General features: G+C 36.9%; 1 protein-coding gene across 1 annotated transcript in view; it reads left to right on the top strand.

Moving 5' to 3' along the window:
- The window catches only part of Plxdc2 (plexin domain containing 2), a 363495-nt gene that overhangs the window by 31449 nt on the left and 315818 nt on the right, over positions 1 to 16228 (top strand). The window lies entirely within an intron of this gene.

The following is a 16228-nucleotide window of genomic DNA, read 5'->3' as shown; positions in this document are numbered from 1 at the left end:
GCCCAGGTCCAGAGTTCAAGCCCCTTGAGAGAAAGAATGAGAGGAGAGAGAGAGAGTGAGAGAGAGAGAGAGGAAATGTGGTGATTGATGCTATACATGGCTTGAATTAAGCCAATTCAACTAAAGTTATAAAATTCAGCTACTTGTGTTTTGTTTGTTTTTTGAGACAAGCTCTTACTCTGTATCAGCTTGAACTAGGTAGCCCAGGAAGCCCTTGAACTTCCAATATGCCTGCCTCAGCCTCATAAGTATTGAGATTACAAGCATGTACTGGCATGTTGAGTTCAACTGGTGACATTAATTAGTTGTGATGTCCAAAGCCTATAGCTGTTCTTGTGAGTAGCATTCTTATAGACTCCATTGTCCATTTGCTTAGATGTAGTGCTTTTGTGTAAAATGTGAAATGATGTGAGGGATCCCAGTAAAGAAGCAGAGGTTTTATATAATTTATTGGTTTAGATAGTTAAAATTCATTTATAGTACATTTAAAATATATCAAAAAGCATATTCATGCAAGGGCGCTGGTGGCTCATGCCTGAAATCCTAGCTACTCAGAAGGCCGAGATCTGAGGATGGCAGTTTAAAGCCAGCCCAGAAAGGAAAAGTCTAAGAGACTCTTATCTCCAATTAACCACAGAAAGCTGGATGTGGAAACCAAAGAAAAGCCAGAAGTGGAGCTGTGGCTCAAGCCATAGAGCATGAGCCTTATGGGAAATAATCACTAAAGACTGTGCCCAAACCCTGAGTTCAAGGCACAGTACTGGTGCATAAGTACATGGATACACATGCACGCGCACACATGCATGCACGCACACACACACCCAGACACCCTCCAAACTAAACCTTTCCTCTTTATAAATTGAGTATCTCAGACAGAAAGCTAACCAATCCCATAGTAAAAGGAGATTAAAGCCGATCTTTTTCTCTTCATTCTGTGTCCCTTTTAATCTTTGGATTCTGAATCAGCTCATTAATTGGGAATGAGAAAGTTTGCTGGCTTTATGTATTGCCATTAAAAGGATTTAAAATGCCTACCCTACAATATGCTTCCCTTACAGCAATTCATTTTTCTTTTCTTTTGTTTACCGCACATCCCAATCAGAGAAAGAGGCAAACTGTGTAGAATCTCTTTCCTTGCTGCCAAGGATTAGCCAAGCTTCCTAGACTTATGGTAGGTACCATCCTGTGCTTTTTAATATCACTAGTCCCCGAGGTTTCGATCTCTTATTTGTTTAGAATCTAGAGTATGGGTGGAAGCTGTGTGGGGCTCCAACTCTATTTAATTCTGCCTTAAGGAATAGCAGAAGTAGGCTGCAAAATACTCCTGATATTCCATTTCATACCAATCTTTATTCTAGTTTTCTTTTTAAAAAAGAACCTGAACAAAGTAACAACTGGGAGCTTTGCCCTCCTGCTTTTATTTTTGTAGGAAAGAGGAGATGGTTTTGATATGTAAGATCTAAAAAGTGAGCTCACCTTACTCACATTCCAGTGTTCATATCATATTTCAATTTTTAATGACACCTGAGTTGCAAAGGTTGTTAACGTGTTCTGCTACTATCTTTGAGCCTCTTTTTTTTTTCTTCCCATCCAGGTTTTTTTTTTTTTAAATAAAGTAACCCTTCATTCTTGGGTAGATGTTTGTGCAAAAGTCATATCCACAAAGACATCTGTGCACATCTCAACTCAAAACAATATTTGGTTCTAGGACTTGTTCTGAAGCAGCTGTCAGTTGAAATTACATTGCAGGAGTGCTTGCAGGATTTGGTATTTGACATGAGATGTTTTGCATATGCCACTAATGAACTGACCACTGTGCTGTTGAGAAATTATAGTTCTAGGAGCAGTGTGCAGAAAAGCCTCCTAGGTAAACAAGAAACCCACTGGTTATCCTAGACCACCCTGGGGAAGATGAGTGAATATGTCACAATTCCTTGCATGTAAGCTACTTTGGATAGATGTCTCCAAGAATGGGATTTCTATTTGATTTAAGACCATGGCTTGGATCCTGAGGGAAACAAGACATGCATGCCATGGGTTAGTTCAGCATTACTATTTACACATTTCCTTATTTCTACTGAGGATTGCTGCTATTAATTTTAAAAAGTGTAAGGTAGTAAAGTCCAATGATTTTTTTTGTAGCTTCTATGTTAAAAATCAGTAGACATTAAAAATTTTCAGTTCATTTAATAACTTAGTACATGATAGATAACAGAGAAGTCAAACATTGGTGAGGTTTTTCTGAAGGAGTGAGTAGAGGAGGGAAAATATAGATAAAACACACTTTTGAAAATATTTTGTTTTACTTGTTAAATGGAAAGAATATTGGATTTACTGTATCTGTGATTGAAATGTGAAAATCCAAGAAATAGGTTGGTCTATGACTATTTAAAACAAATATATTCACCAACAATATAACCTATTGCCTTAAGTAAAAAAGCAGAATCAACAAATTGAAACAAAATGTTATTTATGTTGCCTCTTGGAAGATTGTTTTATTTGAACATGAAAAAGCTACTCCATGCTGATTAAACATGTTTCTGTTTCTTGTTCTAAAACATTCCCTTGTCTAGCATAGGTCTTAGACAAAAATCTAAAAACAGGATTTGCAGAGGCTACTTACTTTCCTTTGATTTAACTTAATCATCTGACTTAGTGCATCTTCTTTATTTTTTTTTTTAAAACCATTATCTTCAAGTAGTTGTACAAAGGAGTTAACCATTTAACAAAACAATTTATAATACAGTGTATCTTGATCAATGTCACCTTTTCTTTTTTTTTCAATTTTTTTATCCAATTTTTATGATCAAACTGATGTACAGAGAGGTTACAGTTTCATACGTTAGGCATTGGATACATTTCTTGTACTGTTTGTTACCTTGTCCCTCATACCCCCCACCCTTTCCCTATCCCCCCCTGAGGTTGGTTCAGTTCACTTATACCAAACAGTTTTGCAAGTATTGCTTTTGTAGTTGTATGTCTTTTTTTACCCTGTGTCTCTCAATTTTGGTATTCCCTTTCAATTTCCTACTTCTAATACCAGTATTCACGGTTTCCAATATACTCAGATAAGATTACAGAGATAGTGTAGGTACAACCACAGGAAGATGATACAAGAACATCATCAATAATAGAAGCTACAGATACAGATGGGATGTTGAAAGTAGTTACAACTGTGATATAACAATCATTTCCATAACATGGAGTTCATTTCACTTAGCATTATTTATGTGATCATAAGGGTATAGCTATTGGGCTCTTGTGATGCCCTGCTATGACTTGCCTAAACCTGTACTAATTATTCCCAATAAGGGAGACCATAGAGTCCATGTTTCTTTGGGTCTGGCTCACTTCACTTAGCATAATTTTTTCCAAGTCCTTCCATTTCCTTACAAATGGGGCAATGTCATTCTTTCTGATAGAGGCATAAAATTCCATTGTGTATATGCACCACATTTTCCTAATCCATTCATCTACTGAGGGGCATCTAGGTTGGTTCCAGATTCTAGCTATGACAGTAAGAATGTCATATATCAAGAAAACTAACAATAACAATTTTTGGAGGGGATGTGGCCAAAAGGGAACCCTACTTCATTGTTGGTGGGAATGTAAACTGGTTCAGCCACTCTGGCAAGCAGTATGGAGATTCCTCAGAAGGCTAAATATAGAACTCCCCTATGACCCAGCAGCCCCACTTTTGGGTATCTATCCAAAAGACCACAAACAAAATCACAGTAATGCCACCAGCACAACAATGTTCATCACAGCACAATTTTTTTTCAAATTTTTATTATCAAACTGATGTACAGAGAGGTTACAGTTTCATACGTTAGGCATTGGATACATTACTTGTACTGTTTGTTACCTCGTCCCTCATACCCCCCTTCCCTCCTCCCCCTTTCCTTTCCCCCCCTGAGGTGTTCAGTTCACTTACACCAAACAGCTATGTAAGTATTGCTTTTGTAGTTGTTTTTCTTTTTTTACCCTGTGTCTCTCAATTTTGGTATTCCCTTTCAATTTCCTAGTTCTAGGATCACAAGAGCCCAATAGCTATACCCTCATGATCACATAAGTTGAAATGAACTCCATGTTATAGAAACGATTGTTATATCACAGTTGTAACTACTTTCAACGTCCCATGTGTATCTGTAGCTTCTATTATTGATGATCTTGTATCACCTTCCTGTGGTTGTACCTACACTATCTCTGTAATCTTATCTGAGTATATTGGAAACCGTGTATACTGGTATTAGAACTAGTAAATTGAAAGGGAATGTCACCCTTTTCAACATTCTCACCTATCCCTCCCCTACACATCTCTTCCCTTACTCTTCTTACTTTTGTAGGATATAAACTGATTTTCTTGACTACCTTCTCTCCATCTTCTCCTCTTCATTCATCTACTCCTTTCCCCTTGACCGCACTCCACCTCTTTCAAGTACTAACTTTCTAGTGTTTTATTTTGATGAACTTTGATTTTGGCTTCCTAAGGAAATACACTATTTGTGATCTCCTTTGAATCTACCATATTTCAGTAAGTACATTTGTCTACACTTACATACCACCCAACATATTCACATATAAGGAAAAACATGCATCCTTTGTCTCTCTGGGCCTGACTTACTTCATTTGCATGTTCTAGGACATTTTCTTTAAGTGCATTTGAATAAATTTTACCATGCTTACAGTAACTGCTGTAATTTATTATAAAGTTCTGTTAGTTGTGGAGGTTCAGTAGTTTCTCCTTGTCTGTGGGAAATACATTCCATTACCCGTAGCTGGATGTCTGAAACGGCGAGTAGAATGGAACCATTTATGTATATAGAGAGATAGAAAGTTCCCCACTCCCATACCCACAGATGCTATGATGCAAGGTAGATTGAGATTATTGTCATGCTACTGGAACACGGTGCAATAGAAAGCTCATGAATTGCTCATTTGGGGAATTTTCTATTTAATGTTTTAGGACCTCGACTGATGGTGAGCTAATGGAATAGCAGAAATGTAATTAAAAAGGTAAAAGAGGATTACAGTAGTTTTCAGATCTCTCAGTAGTGCAAAGATCCAATGAAGATAAGAGCTGAGAAGGAAAGTAGATGCATGTGTGTGGGATAACCAATATCCTGAGAACTGGAACAGCTCTGCACATCTCCGTGGCTCAAGTTAAACCTGTGAAGTCAAATGATTGTTAGGACACATTCTGGGTAGGACGTGCCTTGGTTACTCATTAGATTAAAATTATATGCTTTAATTAGCTTATAAATCCACTCTTGGAAAACCAGAAGGAGCAATCATTTGAAATTTGATTGATTATTGTCTATATTAATATATTAATCTTAAAGAAAATCTCTGTGAGATAATAAAAATAATAAAAGGTCTCAAGTAAGAGCTTGAACTCAGGGCCTGCCTTGCTGTTCCTTAGCTCTTTATGCTCAAGGCTAGCACTCTACCACTTTGAACCACAGCTCCACTTCTGGTTTTCTAGTGGTTAATAGGAGATAAGAATCTCAAGGACTTTCTTGCCCAGGTTGGTTATGACCATAATCCTCAGATCTCAGCCTCTTTAGTAGCTAGGATTATGGGCATGAGCCACCAGCATCCTGCTTATTTGTGATTTTTATATGTAGAATTGGAAGCTATTCTAATTGTCTTCCCATGTATTAAAACAAAGAATAAATAAAACACTAAGGATGTCTGTAAACTATTAATACATCCCAGACAAAGGAAATGTCTTGCAGCTACTGCACCTAATCTGAATTCAAAGACATCTATTTTCTTATTCTATAAGATTTACTTTAAAAATTTAAAGCTACACTATCAAAAAATAACATTATATTAGTCCAGTTGTTAGATTGTGAATGTCCCCCAAGTGTCCATGTGGTCGTCTTGTTCCCTAGTGTGACATTAATGGGAGATGGTAGAGCCTTTAGAAGGTGAGATCTACTAAGAGGTCTTCAGGTCATTGGAGGTGTGACTAAAGGGAATCGTACGACTCCTCTCACAACCCATTTCTTTTTCTTTTATTTCCTGGCCATGAGGCAAGTGGCTTTAATTTGCCAAATTCTACATCCTTACAGGCCCTTTACCAAGTAATTGTGGATTCAACCCTCCAACAACATGAACTAAAATAACCCCTTTTCTCTTTACAAGTTGATATATCTAAAATATTTATCGGTGATTAATACACCAACCACTGGTATTTAAAATCATGTATAGCTAAGTATTTATCCAGTAGATAGCTGAAGGCTACTATTTAGTAGATATTCTGTTAATTTATGAAAAAGCACTTCATCTGCTGAGTTACTTAATGCCTTTGAAAGTTTTTGATGTCTACTTTATTGTGCCAGCCATCAGGTGTTTTTTTTTGTTGTTTGTTTGTTGTTTTACAATAACATCTTTTTTGTTTTTGTTCCCATCCTGGGGCTTGAATTGAGGGCCTAGGTGCTGATCCTGAGCATTTTTGGTCAAGGCTTGTACTATACCACTAGAGCCACAGCTCCATTTCCAGTTTTTTGGGGGGGAATTAATTGGAGATAAGTGTCATGGCACTTCCTGCCTGGGATGGCTTCCAAGCATAATCATCACATCTCAGTCTCCACAGTATCTAGGATTACAGGTGTGAATTACCAGTCAGGCTCGTTTTCTTTTTCATTTTAAAATGTTATTTCAAATCAGCAGCCATATAAGAATTGCTAAAGTGAGGGACATAATAGTTTGTTGAAATGTTTAGTGAAAATTGTGAGTCTTAAATTAAAATATGGGAGGTATTTTTGTTTTTCCTACACTTTCTTTCCCGAATCCCTGCGAGGGATACTAGAGTATGGCCTCAGGATCTGTGCTTGCCAGGCAGCTGCTCTCTCTTGAGCTAAACCCAGAATTTCTTCTATGTTTTAGTATCATCAGATTATAACCTGAATAAGTATATACTCATACCTTCTACTCTATCATAAGGATTAGTGCAGCTAGACTGTGTTTTGCATAGGCTTTTGAGTAGGAAAACTCAAGGTTCATGATTTAATTTCTGTGAACCTACATTTTTCTCATTCTAGATAATAGAATTCTTTTGAGGATACTATGACAGAATAAACAATGTTAGATGTTATATTACTTTTAATGTTTAGTATTAACTTCAAATATTTAGTTAATATGTATCATATTTATGTTTACAATTAATTGTCTTTAATATTCAATTTATATTTTCTCAACAGAATAATCTTATTTTTAATATGTTTTATATTTAAATTAAGGGAAGTATATTTCAAGATTTATTATGGAACAATGTGAAATAAAGTAATTTTATTCAAAAATTGAGTAAACCATTATCATCATGTTATTTGGTGTTGACTTTTACAATAAGTCTCTAAAGGGTATTTCTTAAAGCAACAAGTGATTAAAGATAAACCAAATGCAAATGATTTTGAAATGAAAGTAATTTTGGACTAGACATAGTAATTGAGAAGAAATTTAGAAAATATTTCAGAGAAAATGAAAGTTGCTTGGCAATTTTTTTGGCACAATAAAATCAAGAAAACAAGCCTGGGGTTCTATTTAAATAACAATTATAAAATGATTGAAATGAATGAAGTTTTTATTAAGTAAAGATAGATAAGAAGGAGCAGAAATGCACTTCATAGAGAAAAATGATAAAAAATAGTGAAATATTTCAGCAAAATTACAAGTGGAAAGCAAGATGAGAAATTAACTGAAATGCCTCGTATAAAAAGGTTAAGTCATTGTCTGACTAGAAAATACTAAAAATTTGCTACAGTATCTGCTTCTAGTTCACCTAGATATGATGTTAGCCCATTTAAGGGGACAAAAATATGTCATCTGTTCACTTTGCTCATCTTGCTCTAGATTTTTCATGAAATATGTATCTCATTTAACATATACAGTAATTGTGTATGGTAGAATCTATTATTGTCAGGTGAGATTTGAAGTTGAGTGCATTGCCCAAGATGAAGCTGGGATCAGACCCCAGATACTCTTCTTACTGTCTACCATTAAGAGTGGATTTAATGCTTTCTCACACAGGGTGAGAAATTGGAAATGAAGAGAAGGCAATTTCCTCTTGGAAAATTGGGACATCCTTTTTAAGATCCCCCCAGAAATGAAAGTCCAGTGAATCAAAGGATAATCACAGCCCAGTTTCTAAAGTAATAGAACTTCATGAGGAGAAATGCTCATGCACAAAGCAATCGGATTCATGAGGAAATGCTCATGTGGGACATCACTACAGTTTACAACCTTCCAATAACTACATATAAATAAAAAAGACAATCAAAAAGTAGACACAGACCACAGCATTGTGGCAATATCAGGTAGTATCCTATAGGGAAAAATAAAATATGAGTTTTGAAAGTTCTTTGACCTACAAATCAGTTGCGCTAAATATAATCATATCCAGGATTGACAGGACATTCTGCATTCACATTCATGTATGTGTGTATACTATGTTCCCAAAGCGGATTTTCTGCTCTGATTTTCCTCCCAAGGCCCTTGCTTTATTGAGTAGCATAGAACCAGCTTAAGTATTCCTTCTATCACTTCCTTTAGTGAAAATCTTGGGAGGGCAGGACTTCCTGTTTTCTTCTGCATAGGGATGAATACTGAGCCCATATTAGTTATTTAATAATCTTTGACTAAATTAAAGGTACTGAGAGCACATCCTCTGAATGTTGGAACAAGGGGTCAGCTCCTTTCCTTCAGATCATCTAACAGCTTTGAGAAGAAATTTCTAGGACAAATAGTTTAAAAACTGTACAGAACATGAACTGATCCTTCTACAGAGGTAGCTCAGATCAAGGAGGATAGTCTGGCAGAAGACAGCTCAGGTGATGCACTCTATTCCCAAGATAAAGTTCAGTCCCATACTAGCATATACCCAGATGCAAAGCAAACACAGGTGTCCAGCGTGGTGCCCTCTCACCAATGCTGAGAGCCTAGTGGCGACAGCTACATTAGATGACATAGGAGGTACACATAACATTGAACCAAGCAGAAACCCATGAGCTCATAGAGTCAGCCCAGCACAGACAATGTCAGTCATGAGGTTTTTTTTGTCCTAAGTACATCATGTCCTTATTGCTGTTTTTGTAGTTTTGCACTTAAAGAAAGTCTGAAAAATAATTTTGACATTGCTTAGCTTAGCTAAGAAGAAAAGTGTTTCAGCCGCACCTAGACAAATGTGGTTTGGAGCACCGGGCTGCCCCAGAGAATGAGGGGGGAGGCATTCACTGAGTTGAGAAACAGGGTGGAGTGTAGGGGAGCTTGGCAGAGTTAGCGGCAGGGTGGAGGGAGATGGGGTTGAATGTTTCTGATATCTCCCTCCAGGGTGTGTACCTTACAGCAATGAAGGTCTTTGGTCATAGGACTTGGGTTGTTTTTACTCTTGAATAAGTCAACCTAAAGGCAGAAAATTTCCATTTGTTGCAACTTGAGAGATGCCTTTAAAGTTTCTCTGTGTCGAGTTGAAGGTCACCAAGATTTGGGAAAGAGTGTGGGATTGTTTTGCTAACTCCCCTTTGCCACATGTCTAACCTTCCTGCTGATTCAAATGATTGCACAAACTCCTCACAAAACATTTTGACTGTTTACATGGCACCAAAGTACTGTTTTGACAGAAAAGCCTCATAATAAAGCAAAGGAGTCACAATGGATTCAAAACAAGGGTGTCCATCCAGTGTGTTTATCAAGTCTCCGAAGTGCAACGATAGTTCAATGCTAATGTTTGTCTGGGCTGCACTGATTTAAGATGGTGGAGTCTAGTCCTGTTGGAAACAGTAAAAGATGGCTATGTGGAATGTGGCTATGGCTTTGCTTATTATACTGTGCAGTGAACAGCGATGTTTGTTCCTTGTTTTGTTAGGTAAATGAGGGTTTACGATGAGGAGGTAATAGCCTTATTTTCCATGAGTGGGGAATTATTTCTTCAGCTGAATTTGGTTCAAAGCATGATCTTTTAGACACTGAGCCATCACTATATTATTGGCAAATCTGGGGATGATTGAAAATATTGATCAAAATCCTTAATATAATAGGGCTGGAGAAATGAATGCCTCAGGTGGCAAAGCCTCAAACTAGGAACCACAGAGTCCTGATCTCATGCCCCAGTACTGCATGATGATGATGATGATGATGATGATGATGATGATGATGATGATGGTGATGATGTGCCCAGCATCCGAAATTTTAATATAAAATATTGTATACAATTAGCCTTTTCATTAAAAAGGGTACTAGAATTGGAAATAATTGGAAAAAAATTACATTAAGTGAAGTAAGCCAGACCTAAAGAAACATAGGTTGCATGGTTTCCCTCATTTGTAATAGTTAGAATGTGCCTATAAATCTATAGGTAAACACAAGGGATAAAAAGACAATACATTTGGGGGCTGGGGATATAGCCTAGTGGCAAGAGTGCCTGCCTCGGATACAAGAGGCCCTAGGTTCGATTCCCCAGCACCACATATACAGAAAACGGCCAGAAGCGGCGCTATGGCTCAAGAGGCAGAGTGCTAGCCTTGAGCGGGAAGAAGCCAGGGACAGTGCTCAGGCCCTGAGTCCAAGGCCCAGGACTGGCCAAAAAAAAAAAAAAAAAGACAATACATTTGGACAAGACTCTAAACATTCACAGACAGGATCTAGCTGTGTGCACTTGATCACATAAAATGATCCTTATCTAAATGGACTCCAAGAAATGGAAACAAGAGGTTTTTTTTATTGTACTGTTTGCAGTTTTTTTTTCTTCTTTTTTTCTGTTTTTTCCCTTTTGTTACTGTTTTTGATTTCTGTACTCTTTGTCTTGTATGTAAGTTTACCTGACTTGGGAAGGGAAAGAGGGAACACAGATTTGGTGGAACAAAGGGTGAACCAATGCAGCAATGATACTCTCTAAACACTATATTGGAAATAAAGTATACTATTTGGGGGTAGAGGGGTACTCATTACCTGAGTTATAGAACTGTAATCCCTCTGCACATCAACTTTACAATAAAGAAGGAAAGGATGGGTTGAGAGGGATGGATTAAAATAGGCAACATTGAGCAAAACGCATTGTATTCATACTTCATTAAATGGCAAGTGCTTTGTACAAGTAACTACTTATCAGTATATAATAGATAAGGACATATATAATTCATATATGTACAAATATACAACTATAAAATAATATACATAATATAATATGTAATACATTGCGCAATATAATATGTATATAGGCTTATATATAATAGAATGGTGCTGGGAATATAGCCTAATGGTAAAATGCTCACCTCATATAGTAGAATGGCAAGTCTTCTGTACAACTACATATATATATATATATATATATATATATATATACATATACACACACATATTATACTACAAGAAATTCCTTTTCCTTTGTTTGTTGGTGCAAAGTTCTCTTTCCATTGCCAAGTCAATGGAAGTTCTGTTTCCATTTTAAGTCAATTAAAAGTGGGGGCTGTGCCCTGAAATGCTCTAAAATAAAAAACGTTTTGAGAGTAAGTTTATAAAACTAATTTCCAGTCCTTATGAGGGCATCTCATAATTGATAGCTAACATTTTTCCTTAACCTTGAAATCAGGTTTCCATATACTTAAACATTCATACCTGCCACTGTGTGGCCAAGGAAGCCAAAAGGGAGAGAGTGAATTCAACAAGTGCTAGAGGGGTCACTGTATCTTGCTTTGGGGGCTGAAGTAAGCTCAGCTCTGTAAGAGACTTCTGGCAGAGCTCAGCAGCATGGATGAATACAATTGACCCTGTCCTCTTAATGATAACTTTTGCCAGGGAACTGGGAACGAGTGCAGGACTACTGATGGATTTGAAGGTTGTCTGCATGAAGTGGAAAACATACTAAGTATTTAAAATAGAGCCCACCCTTCCTTTTAGAAGCAATATGCTCCAGGCAAATGAGGAACAGGTTGCATTTAAACCACCAAGCCTCCTCTATAATCTTGCAGGAGGCCAGGCACATTTTCAGAAATGTAAGAAGTCTTACTGAGTTCCATATGGGCACATCAATCATCTCCCCACCCTCCATGTTTCCTCCACCTCAGGCAGTGCATGTCCTTTGTGAAGGCTTTGTAACAGAGGGAACTTGTAACTGAATCTCTTCCTGGTGAGGCCTGTACTTCATTTTACAAAGGGGAGTAGGAAGAGCCCAGAGAATATTAGGGTGCAGTTGATATACTGGAGAGCAGATCTTTATTGTTAAAATTCAGAATGGGAAGTCTTTTGGGGGAGGAGAAAATAACCACACAAGCCTTTGTAAAAACATTTATATAACAATTGGGCCTTGAATGTTGGATGTGATGTTTGTTAGCCACAGCCAGTCAGAGTTGGCAAGTTTGGCAGTAAGGGACTCACCAGGCCTGAGAAGCTGAATGCTATCCAAGGACCCCCAGCAAGGTCTGCCTCAGGTACAGGTATAGTTTGGGAATGTTTTCTAATGTCAGGACTTTCCAGTGTTCATGCTGAAAAGTTATTGTACCAGTCTAAGGCATTTCAACTTTCTTATGATCCAGGAGAAGCAACTCTGGTAAATAGAGCCCAAGATGATTTAAATGACTTCTGTTACCATTTAGCAATCATTCCGATTCTTTGTGTGTATCCCTGTAATCACAGCTATTCAGGAGGCAGAGATCAGGAATATACTGATTTGAGGCCAGCCAGATTACAAAGCTAGCAAGACTTCATCTCAACAATATACTGGGCATAGTGATACACATCTGTGGTTCCAACCTTGTGGGAGTTAAAAATGGGAAGATCACAGTCTGAGGCCAACTATAGGATAAAATCTGAGACCCTACCTGAAAAATAACTGAAGCAAAAAAAGTTGGAGCTGTGGCTCGAGTGGAAGAGCACTAGCCATGATCAAGCAGGAAGCATGAGGTCCAAAATTCCAACACAAGTACTGCAGAAAGCAAAGGAAAACAAAAAAGAAATAAAGAAGGAAAAAAGGACCAAGGAAAGAAGAGGCGAGAAGGGGAGAGGGAAGAGAGGAAAGAAAAGAAGAGCAAAAAGGAAAAAAAAAGAAAGATAATAAATATTAATGGCGTTTTCTCCTTTTACTCATTGATTATGTCTCAAAAAGCAAATTCCTAGAAGTTTTAATTAAGGTCATGTGAAGAAAAGGATGGTGTGCCTTTTATTGAGAAATGATCATCTCAGAAGCTAGAAAGGTTTAGAAAGAAACATCACATTTAGAAACACTTTTTTTAAAAATATATTTTTTATTATCAAACTGAATTACAAAGAGGTTACCGTTTCATACAATAGGCATTGGATACATTTCTTGTACTATTTCTTACCTCGTCCCTCATTTTCCCTCCCCCCTACCCCTTTCCCTTCCCCCCCCATGAGTTGTTCAGTTCATTTACTCCAAACAGTTTTGTAATTATTGCTTTTGTAGTAGTTTGTCTTTTTTTTAACCCTGTGTCTCTCGATTTTGGTATTCCCTTCCAATTTCCTAGTTCTAATACCAGTATATCCTGTTATACTCAGATAAGATACAGAGATAGTGTAGGTACAAACACAGGAAAGTTATACAGGAAGATCCTCAATAATAGAGGCTACAGTTACATATGGCACGTTTAAAGTAGTTACAACTGTGATACAACAATCATAGAAACACTTTTATAGAATGAATTTGGATAGCCAAGTTTTTAGTTACATAATTGCCTTGGTAATTAAGTCACAGATAATAAAATGGTCAACACTTGACACAAAAGTAAAGACTAGAAAGGATAGCAATAAAGATGTGTATGATGAACGTGTTTGCCTGTGCACAAATGTGAACCAAGCACAGAACAATCTCTGTCAAGAAACTCAGCTAAAAACAAAGTAGGATTCTTACCATGCATTCATGTTTTAATGCAGAAAAACTTGTTTTCTTCAACTGTATACTAGTGAAAATAGAACTTGTTTCCTTCAAGTCTATACTTTTTTAGATAAAAATTAAATCCAGAAGTTTGAAAATCAATGAGGTATGAGATATTTGTCATCTCTTCAGTTCAATATCATATATTGTGGAATATGTTAATGAAAAAGAGAAAAGTTCACTGTCTTCATTTCCTGGAAATGTACAAAGGCACTCAATTCTCCCCCCCCCCCCTTTTGGTAATATTTTGACTTAAAAATTGTTTTTTACTTGGAATATTTTCATTATATAGGTACACAAAATGAGGAGACAATCAGTGCTAGTCCATTATTTGTCCTTCGTCATTTCTTATTTTTAAGTTGTATTTACACTGCAACTCTGGTATAATAGTAAAAGAATCAGAATTACAAAGCATTGGACAAGAAGAAAGAATTTGTTGAGATCTTTCTCAATTGTGAACAGAAAGAGAGTTTTTCTCACTTTGAAGATGACTTGAAACCAAGAAGAACAACTTGCTCCCTAACCCAACATTATTCTGCAAATGCATCTTCTTCCATTAATGAGAATATTTTAAATGCTAACTTGCTACATGCTGGTAGCTCACACCTATAATCATAGCTTTGAGAGACTGAGATTGGGATGATTATTGTTTGGGGCTATCTCGAGCATATATACACACATGATCCTTCCTAACAAGTAGCTGAGTGTGGTAGTATGTGCGTAATCACAGGAGCCTGAGATCAGAATCCTAGGCTAGCCCAAGCAGAAAAGTCCATGAGACTTCATCTCATAGTATGGTGCTAACCAGCTGTCATCCCAGATATAATGAAAAGCAAAAATACCAAGAGGGATGAATTTGAGGCATGCCCTAGATTCCTATCTGAAAAGTAGGCAGTGCAGAAAGGAGCTAGAAGTGTGGCTCATTGGTGTAGAACCTGCAGTGCAAGTATAAGGCCCTGAGTTCAAACTCTAATACTACAAAAAAAAAAAGTTAAGATAAATACAATATTACTCTATCATTGAATCTCAGTACTTATGTCAGATACTGCTGAGTATGGCTAGTTGTAATATATTATATAAATATGTAATAATTATATATTAAATATATTGTAAATATGTAATATGCAATATATAAAAATATATAATATTTATACTACATATATACAACATATTTATACACACATACACATACAACAATTGACAGTGTTGTCAAGTTTAATTTCACTGGGTCTCTCAAACTTTTGCCCACTCAGATTCTTGGGCATGACAGGGTAACACAACCAATAAAAGTTTCTGCCTCTGCCTCCTGTAACTGGGGTCAGGTTAAATCTTTTGGCAAACTTAAAAATGTTTAGATTTGTTGTTGTTGTTGAAGTTAAAGCTGTTCAACGCAGGATTCACTTAGATGTCACTAAATTGTTAAACCTAAAATTGTTAAGAATTTTTTCCATTTGTGTTTTAATATTGTAGGTTCTTTTATTTTGTTTTGTTTTTGTTGCTAGTCCTGGGGCGTGGACTGAGGGCCTGAGCACTGTCCCTGGCTTCTTTTTGCTCAAGGCTAGTACTCTACTTCTTGAGCCACAGCTCCACTTCCAGCTTTTTTCTATATATGTGGTGCTGAGGAATCGAACCCAGGCTTTTATGTATATGAGGCGAGCACTTTACCACTAGGCCATATTCCCAGCCCAATATTGTAGGTTCTTAAAAACTCATTTCAAAAATGCATCTAATCATTTAATAGTGAATTAATATTGGCCATGTATTGGCTAAATTGAAAGAAACCTAAAACGCAGACTCTCGTATTTAAAATGCAAATTCAATCAAGGATTTAAAGATGAGCTCAACGAAATGTTGAGTTCACTGAATATAAACTGATAACTGAATTCTGTGGTAATAACGTGATGTTGGTGATATTCAGATTATAAAGGCTGTAAAAGATGAGTAAAATAAGGGTAGGGAGGGAGAGAGGAGTAGCCAATGGAAAGTGAATGAGAAAGAAAAAAGAAAAGAGAAAAAGTTGGGAATGGAAAAAAGGAAGGCAGAAGGAGGAAAGTAGGAAGTTATAGTTAAGTGATATCTCAAAGGCATCCCCATAGCCAGGTTGCAGAACTGGAACTAGAGTAATAGAGTTTTCAGGATCCATCATTTCTATTAAATTGTATTGAAATCCAGCTCCCTATATGTTGCTCTTCTCTTCCCAAATTCTCTCTCTCTACCACAATACTTTAATGCTTACTTGAGCACAGGGGTATCTAGCTAATGGTGATTCTTTTTTTTTTTCCTCAACCGCTCTTGCCTCCAGGCAAAGTCACATGATTAGATTTTTGCTGTCATGAATAC

Source organism: Perognathus longimembris, chromosome 18, assembly GCF_023159225.1.
Source record: "Perognathus longimembris pacificus isolate PPM17 chromosome 18, ASM2315922v1, whole genome shotgun sequence".
NCBI classification, from domain to species: domain Eukaryota; kingdom Metazoa; phylum Chordata; class Mammalia; order Rodentia; family Heteromyidae; genus Perognathus; species Perognathus longimembris.
The sequence above is the reverse complement of the archived record's forward strand: the minus strand, read 5'-3'. Positions and strand labels throughout refer to the sequence as shown.